The following is a 9,624-nucleotide window of genomic DNA, read 5'->3' as shown; positions in this document are numbered from 1 at the left end:
ACTTATTTTTCTCTAGGAACATATCAAAAAATAGGGGAGCTACAACGCGAGCTATTGATCTACAAGATAATTTGCAAATACTAGCAGGACTAAGTTCATGATAAATTTAAGTTCAATTAATCAAATTACTAATGAACTCCCACTTAAATTAACATCCCTCGGGTTATCTAAGTGATACATGATCCAAATCAACTAACCCATGTCCGATCATCACGTGAGATGGGGTAGTCATCAATGGTGAACATCTCTATGTTCATATCTACTATATGACTCATGTTCGTGTTGGAAATATGCCCTAGAGGCAATAATAAAAGTATTATTATATTTCAATGTTCATGATAAATGTCTTTTATTCATGCTATAACTGTATTATCCGGAAATCGTAATACACGTGTGAATACTTAGACCACAATATGTCCCTGGTGAGCCTCTAGTGGACCAGCTCGTTGTGATCAACAGATAGTCATGGTTTCCTGACTATGGACATTGGATGTCGTTGATAACGGGATCACATCATTAGGAGAATGATGTGATGGACAAGACCCAATCCTAAGCATAGCATAAAAGATCGTGTAGTTCGTTTTGCTAGAGCTTTGCCAGTGTCAAGTATCTCTTCCTCCGACCATGAGATCGTGTAACTCCCGGATACCGTAAGAGTGCCTTGGGTGTATCAAACGTCACAACGTAACTGGGTGACTATAAAGGTGCATTACAGGTATCTCCGAAAGTAGCTGTTGGGTTGAGACTGGGATTTGTCACTCCGTATGACGGAGAGGTATCTCTGGGCCCACTCGGTAATGCATCATCATAATGAGCTCAATGTGACCAAGGTGTTGGACACGGGATCAGGCATTACGGTACGAGTAAAGTGACTTGCCGGTAACGAGACTGAACAAGGTATTGGGATACCGGCGATCGAGTCTCGGGCAAGTAACGTACCGATTGACAAAGGGAATTGCATACAGGGTTTGATCGAATCCTCGACATCGTGGTTCATCCGATGACAACATCGAGGAGCATGTGGGATCCATCATGGGTATCCAGATCCCGCTGTTGGTTATTGACTGAGAGCGTCTCGGTCATGTCTGCATGTCTCCCGAACCCGTAGGGTCTACACACTTAAGGTTCGGTGACGCTAGGGTTATTAGGAAGACTAGTATGTGACTACCGAATGTTGTTCGGAGTCCCGGATGGGATCCTGGACGTCACGAGGAGATCCGGAAGGGTCCGGAGGTAAAGATTTATATATGGGAAGTTGTCAAACAGACACCGGGAAGTTTCGGGGTCATACCGGTATTGTACCGGGGCCACCGGAAGGGTTCCGGGGGTCCACCGGGAGGGGCCACCCCTCCCGGGGGGCCACATGGGCTGCGTGGGGCAGGGAGCCAGCCCCTGGTGGGCTGGCCGCACCCCCTCCCTTGGGCCCATGCGCCTAGGGTTGAGGGGGGAACCCTAGAGGGGGCGCCCCTTGGCTTGGGGGGCAAGCCACCCTCTCCCCTCTCCCCTAGGCCGCCGCGCCCCCCCCCTAGATGGGTTCTAGGGGGCCGGCCCCCTTCTCCCTTCCCCCTATAAATAGAGGGGTGAGGGGAGGGCAGCTGTACCACCCTCCAAGGCGCAGCCCTCCCCTCCCCAACACCTCTCCTCCTCCGTTGTGTGCTTGGCGAAGCCCTGTCGGAGTACTGCCTCTCCACCATCACCACGTCGTCGTGCTGCTGGTGGAGCTGTCTTCCTCAACCTCTCCTTCCCCCTTGCTGTATCAAGAAGGAGGAGACGTCTCCCGTCCCGTACGTGTGTTGAACGCGGAGGTGTTGTCCGTTCAGCACTTGGTCATCGGTGATTCGAATCACGTTCGAGTACGACTCCATCATCACCTTGCTAGCTTCCGCACGCGATCTACAAGTGGTATGTAGATGCAAACTCTCTCCCTTGACTCGTTGCTTAGATGAACTCATAGATGGATCTTGGTGAAACCGTAGGAAAAATTTTAATTTTCTGCAACGTTCCCCAACAGTGGCATCATGAGCTAGGTCTATGCGTAGTTCTCTTTGCACGAGTAGAACACAATTTTGTTGTGGGCGTGGATTTTGTCATCTTACTTGCCTCTACTAGTCTTTTCTTGCTCAACGGTATTGTGGGATGAAGCGGCCCGGACCAACCTTACACGTACGCTTACGTGAGACCGGTTCCACCGACTGACATGCACTAGTTGCATAAGGTGGCTGGCGGGTGTCTGTCTCTCCCACTTTAGTTGGAGCGGAATCGATGAACAGGGCCCTTATGAAGGGTAAATAGAAGTTGACAAAATCACGTTGTGGTGATTCGTAGGTAAGAAAACGTTCTTGCTAGAACCCAATTGCAGCCACGTAAAAGATGCAACAACAATTAGAGGACGTCTAACTTGTTTTTGCAGCGATTGATCATGTGATGTGATATGGCCCGAAGTTGTGATGAATGATGAATTGTGATGTATGAGATCATGTTCTTTGTAATAGGATTCACGACTTGCATGTCGATGAGTATGACAACCGGCAGGAGCCACAGGAGTTGTCTTTATTTTTTGTATGACCTGCGTGTCATTGAATAACGCCATGTAAACTACTTTACTTTATTGCTAAACGTTAGTCATAGAAGTAGAAGTAGTCGTTGGCGTGACAACTTCATGAAGACACGATGATGGAGATCATGATGATGGAGATCATGGTGTCAAGCCGGTGACAAGATGATCATGGAGCCCCGAAGATGAAGATCAATGGAGCTATATGATATTGGCCATATCATGTCACAACTATATAATTGCATGTGATGTTTATTATGTTTATGCATCTTGTTTACTTAGGACGACGGTAGTAAATAAGATGATCCCTTACAAAATTTCAAGAAGTGTTCTCCCCTAACTGTGCACCGTTGCTACAGTTCGTCGCTTCTAAGCACCACGTGATGATCGGGTGTGATGGATTCTTACGTTCACATACAACGGGTGTAAGACAGTTTTACACAGCGAAAACACTTAGGGTTAACTTGACGAGCCTAGCATGTGCAGACATGGCCTCGGAACACGGAGACCGAAAGGTCGAACACGAATCGTATGGAAGATACGATCAACATGAGAATGTTCACCGACGATGACTAGTCCGTCTCATGTGATGATCGGACACGGGCTAGTCGACTCGGATCGTGTAACACTTAGATGACTAGAGGGATGTCTAATCTAAGTGGGAGTTCATAATTTGATTAGAACTTTATTATCATGAACTTAGTCTAAAACCTTTGCAAATATGTCTTGTAGATCAATGGCCAACGCTAATGTCAACATGAACTTCAACGCGTTCCTAGAGAAAACCAAGCTGAAAGATGATGGCAGCAACTATACGGACTGGGTCCGGAATCTGAGGATCATCCTCATAGCTGCCAGGAAACAATATGTCCTAGAAGGACCGCTAGGTGACGCTCCCGTCCCAGAGAACCAAGACATTATGAATGCTTGGCAGTCTCGTGCTGATGATTACTCCCTCGTTCAGTGCGGCATGCTTTATAGCTTAGAACCGGGGCTCCAAAAGCATTTTGAGCACCACGGAGCATATGAGATGTTCGAAGAGCTGAAACTAGTTTTTCAAGCTCATGCCTGGGTTGAGAGATATGATGTCTCCGACAAGTTCTACAGCTGTAAGATGGAGGAAAACAGTTCTGTCAGTGAGCACATCCTGAAGATGTCTGGGTTGCACAACCGTATGACCCAGCTGAACATTAACCTCCCAGATGAGGCGGTCATTGACAGAATCCTCCAGTCGCTCCCACCAAGCTACAAGAGCTTTGTGATGAACTACAACATGCAGGGGATGGAAAAGACCATTCCTGAAGTGTTCTCGATGCTGAAGTCAGCAGAGGCTGAAATCAAGAAAGAACATCAAGTGTTGATGGTCAATAAGACCACTAAGTTCAAGAAGGGCAAGGGTAAGAAGAACTTCAAGAAGGACGGCAAAGATGTTGCCGCGCCTGGTAAGCCAGTTACCGGGAAGAAGTCAAAGAATGGACCCAAGCCTGAGACTGAGTGCTTTTATTGTAAGGGGAAGGGTCACTGGAAGCGGAACTGCCCCAAATACTTAGCGGATAAGAAGGCCGGCAACACCAAAGGTATATTTGATATACATGTGATTGATGTGTACCTTACCAGTACTCGTAGTAACTCCTGGGTATTTGATACCGGTGCCATTGCTCATATTTGTAACTCACAGCAGGAGCTGCGGAATAAACGGAGACTGGCGAAGGACGAGGTGACGATGCACGTCGGGAATGGTTCCAGAGTCGATGTGATCGCCGTCGGCACGCTGCCTCTACATTTACCTATGGGATTAGTTTTGAACCTTAATAATTGTTATTTAGTGCCAAGTTTGAGCATGAACATTGTATCTGGATCTCGTTTAATACGGGATGGCTACTCATTTAAGTCTGAGAATAATGGTTGTTCGATTTATATGAGAGATATGTTTTATGGTCATGCTCCGATGGTCAATGGTTTATTCTTAATGAATCTCGAGCATAATATTACACATGTTCATAGTGTAGATGCCAAAAGATTTAAAGTTGATAACGATAGTCCCACATACTTGTGGCACTGCCGCCTTGGTCACATTGGTGTCAAGCGCATGAAGAAGCTCCATGCCGATGGACTTTTAGAGTCTCTTGATTATGAATCGTTTGACACGTGCGAACCATGCCTCTTGGGCAAAATGACCAAGACTCCGTTCTCCGGAACAATGGAGCGAGCAACCAACTTGTTGGAAATCATACATACCGATGTGTGCGGTCCAATGAGCGTTGAGGCTCGCGGAGGATATCGTTATGTTCTCACTCTCACTGATGACTTGAGTAGATATGGGTATGTCTACTTAATGAAACACAAGTCTGAGACCTTTGAAAAGTTCAAGGAATTTCAGAATGAGGTAGAGAATCAACGTGACCGAAAGATAAAATTCTTACGATCAGATCGTGGAGGAGAATACTTAAGTCACGAATTTGGTACACACTTAAGGAAATGTGGAATCGTTTCACAACTCACGCCGCCTGGAACACCTCAGCGAAACGGTGTGTCCGAACGTCGTAATCGCACTCTATTGGATATGGTGCGGTCTATGATGTCTCTTACCGATTTACCGCTATCATTTTGGGGATACGCTCTAGAGACAGCTACATTCACTTTAAATAGGGCACCGTCTAAATCTGTTGAGACGACACCGTATGAATTATGGTTTGGAAAGAAACCTAAGCTGTCGTTTCTAAAAGTTTGGGGATGCGATGCTTATGTCAAAAAACTTCAACCTGAAAAGCTCGAACCCAAGTCGGAAAAATGCGTATTCATAGGATACCCTAAGGAAACTGTCGGGTATACCTTCTACTTAAGATCCGAAGGCAAGATCTTTGTTGCCAAGAACGGATGCTTTCTGGAAAAAGAGTTTCTCTCGAAAGAAGTAAGTGGGAGGAAAGTAGAACTCGATGAAGTACTACCTCTTGAGCGGGAAAGTGGCGCAGCGCAGGAAACCGTTCCTGTGATGCCCACGCCAACTGAAGAGGAAAACAATGATGATGATCAAGGTACTTCGGATCAAGTTACTGCTGAACTTCGTAGGTCCACAAGGACACGTTCCGCACCAGAGTGGTACGGCAACCCTGTCCTGGAAATCATGTTGTTAGACAACAATGAACCTTCGAACTATGAAGAAGCGATGGCGGGCCCGGATTCCAACAAATGGCTTGAAGCCATGAAATCCGAGATAGAATCCATGTATGAAAACAAAGTATGGACTTTGACAGACTTGCCCGATGATCGGCGAGCGATAGAAAACAAATGGATCTTTAAGAAGAAGACGGACGCGGATGGTAATGTTACAATCTATAAGGCTCGACTTGTCGCTAAGGGTTATCGACAAGTTCAAGGGATTGACTACGACGAGACTTTCTCTCCCGTAGCGAAGCTGAAGTCCGTCCGAATCATGTTAGAAATTGCCGCATACTATGATTATGAGATATGGCAAATGGACGTCAAAACGGCATTCCTTAACGGGCATCTTAAGGAAGAACTGTATATGATGCAGCCGGAAGGTTTTGTCGATCCTCGGAACGCTAACAAAGTGTGCAAGCTCCAGCGATCCATTTATGGACTAGTGCAAGCATCTCGGAGTTGGAACATTCGCTTTGATGAGATGATCAAAGCGTTTGGGTTTATGCAGACTTATGGAGAAGCCTGCGTTTACAAGAAAGTGAGTGGGAGCTCTGTAGCATTTCTCATATTATATGTAGATGACATACTCTTGATGGGAAATAATATAGAATTTCTGGACAGCATTAAGGCCTACTTGAATAAGTGTTTTTCAATGAAGGACCTTGGAGAAGCTGCTTATATATTAGGCATTAAGATCTATAGAGATAGATCGAGACGCCTCATAGGTCTTTCACAAAGCACATACCTTGATAAGATTTTGAAGAGGTTCAAAATGGATCAGTCCAAGAAGGGGTTCTTGCCTATGTTACAAGGTGTGAGACTGAGCTCGGCTCAGTCACCGACCACGGCAAAAGATAAAGAAGAGATGAGTGTCATCCCCTATGCTTCAGCCATAGGATCTATTATGTATGCCATGCTGTGTACCAGACCCGATGTAAACCTTGCCGTAAGTTTGGTAGCAAGATACCAAAGTAATCCCGGCAAGGAACACTGGACAGCGGTCAAGAATATCCTGAAGTACCTGAAAAGGACGAAGGACATGTTGCTCGTTTATGGAGGAGACGAAGAGCTCGTCGTAAAGGGTTACGTCGACGCTAGCTTCAACTCAGATCTGGATGACTCTAAGTCACAAACCGGATACGTGTATATGTTGAATGGTGGAGCAGTAAGCTGGTGTAGCTGCAAGCAGAGCGTCGTGGCGGGATCTACGTGTGAAGCGGAGTACATGGCAGCCTCGGAGGCAGCGCATGAAGCGATTTGGGTGAAGGAGTTCATCACCGACCTAGGAGTCATACCCAATGCGTCGGGGCCGATCAAACTCTTCTGTGACAACACTGGAGCTATTGCCCTCGCCAAGGAGCCCAGGTTTCACAAGAAGACCAGGCACATCAAGCGTCGTTTCAACTCCATCCGTGAAAATGTTCAAGATGGAGACATAGAGATTTGCAAAGTACACACGGATCTGAATGTCGCAGATCCGCTGACTAAACCTCTCTCGCGTGCAAAACATGATCAACACCAGAACTCTATGGGTGTTCGATTCATCACAATGTAACTAGATTGGTGACTCTAGTGCAAGTGGGAGACTGTTGGAAATATGCCCTAGAGGCAATAATAAAAGTATTATTATATTTCAATGTTCATGATAAATGTCTTTTATTCATGCATTACGGTACGAGTAAAGTGACTTGCCGGTAACGAGACTGAACAAGGTATTGGGATACTGGCGATCGAGTCTCGGGCAAGTAACGTACCGATTGACAAAGGGAATTGCATACAGGGTTTGATCGAATCCTCGACATCGTGGTTCATCCGATGACAACATCGAGGAGCATGTGGGAGCCATCATGGGTATCCAGATCCCACTGTTGGTTATTGACTGAGAGCGTCTTGGTCATGTCTGCATGTCTCCCGAACCCGTAGGGTCTACACACTTAAGGTTCGGTGACGCTAGGGTTATTAGGAAGACTAGTATGTGACTACCGAATGTTGTTCGGAGTCCCGGATGGGATCCTGGACGTCACGAGGAGATCCGGAAGGGTCCGGAGGTAAAGATTTATATATAGGAAGTTGTCAAACAGACACCGGGAAGTTTCGGGGTCATACCGGTATTGTACCGGGGCCACCGGAAGGGTTCCGGGGGTCCACCGGGAGGGCCACCCCTCCCGGGGGGGCACATGGGCTGCGTGGGGCAGGGAGCCAGCCCCTGGTGGGCTGGCCGCACCCCCTCCCTTGGGCCCATGCGCCTAGGGTTGAGGGGGGAACCCTAGAGGGGGCGCCCCCTTGGCTTGGGGGGCAAGCCACCCTCTCCCCTCTCCCCTAGGCCGCCGCGCCCCCCCCCCTAGATGGGTTCTAGGGGGCCGGCCCCCTTCTCCCTTCCCCCTATAAATAGAGGGGTGAGGGGAGGGCAGCCGTACCACCCTCCAAGGCGCAGCCCTCCCCTCCCCAACACCTCTCCTCCTCCGTTGTGTGCTTGGCGAAGCCCTGTCGGAGTACTGCCTCTCCACCATCACCACGCCGTCGTGCTGCCGGTGGAGCTGTCTTCCTCAACCTCTCCTTCCCCCTTGCTGGATCAAGAAGGAGGAGACGTCTCCCGTCCCGTACGTGTGTTGAACACGGAGGTGCTGTCCGTTCAGCACTTGGTCATCGGTGATTCGAATCACGTTCGAGTACGACTCCATCATCACCTTGCTAGCTTCCGCACGCGATCTACAAGTGGTATGTAGATGCAAACTATCTCCCTTGATTCGTTTCTTAGATGAACTCATAGATGGATCTTGGTGAAACCGTAGGAAAAATTTTAATTTTCTGCAACGTTCCCCAACAGTTCGACCTTTCGGTCTCCTGTGTTCCGAGGCCATGTCTATACTCGTGAAGTTTAACCCAAGTATTCTGCACGTGCAAAACTATCTTACACCCGTTGTATGTGAACGTAGAGTCTATCACACCCGATCATCACGTGGTGTCTCGAAATGATGAACTTTCGCAACGGTGCATACTCAGGGAGAACACTTATATCTTGAAATTTAGTGAAGGGATCATCTTATAATGCTACCGTCGTTCTAAGCAAAATAAGATGCATAAAAGATAAACATCACATGCAATCAAAATATGTGACATGATATGGCCATCATCATCTCGTCCTTTTGATCTCCATCTCCAAAGCATCGTTATGATCTCCATCGTCACCAGCTCGACACCTTGATCTCCATCATTGCATCGTGGTCGTCTCACCAACTATTGCTTCTACAACTATTGCTAACGCATAGCGATAAAGTAAAGCAATTACATGTCGTTTTCATTTCATACAATAAAGAGACAACCATAAGGCTCCTACCGGTTGTTGATAAATTACAAAACATGATCATCTCATACAATAACGTATATCACATCATGTCTTGACCATATCACATCACAACATACCCTGCAAAAACAAGTTAGACGTCATCAACTTTGTTGTTGCAAGTTTTACGTGGCTGCTACGGGTTTCTAGCAAGAACCGTTCTTACCTATGGCAAATACTACAATGGAGATTTATCAAGTTTGCTGTTTTAACCTTCTTCAAGGACCGGCCGTAGTCAAATTCGATTCAACTAAAGTAGGAGAAATAGACACCCGCCGGCCACCTTTATGCAAAACTAGTTGCATGTTAGTCGGTGGAACCGGTCTCATGTGTGTGGACATGTAAGGTTGGTCCAGGCCGCTTCATCTTGCAATGCTGCCGGATCAAAATAAGATATTGGTGGTAAGCAGTGTGAACATCACCGCCTACAACTTCTTTGTGTTCTACTCGTGCATATCATCTATGCATAGACATGGCTCTGATACCACTGTTGGGAATCATTGCATAGGAAAACAAAAAAATCTACGCATACGCAATTATCTATCCATGGAGATGCATAGCAACG

This window comes from Triticum aestivum, chromosome 1B, assembly GCF_018294505.1.
Source record: "Triticum aestivum cultivar Chinese Spring chromosome 1B, IWGSC CS RefSeq v2.1, whole genome shotgun sequence".
Lineage (NCBI taxonomy): Eukaryota > Viridiplantae > Streptophyta > Magnoliopsida > Poales > Poaceae > Triticum > Triticum aestivum.
Note: the sequence above shows the minus strand (reverse complement) of the source record.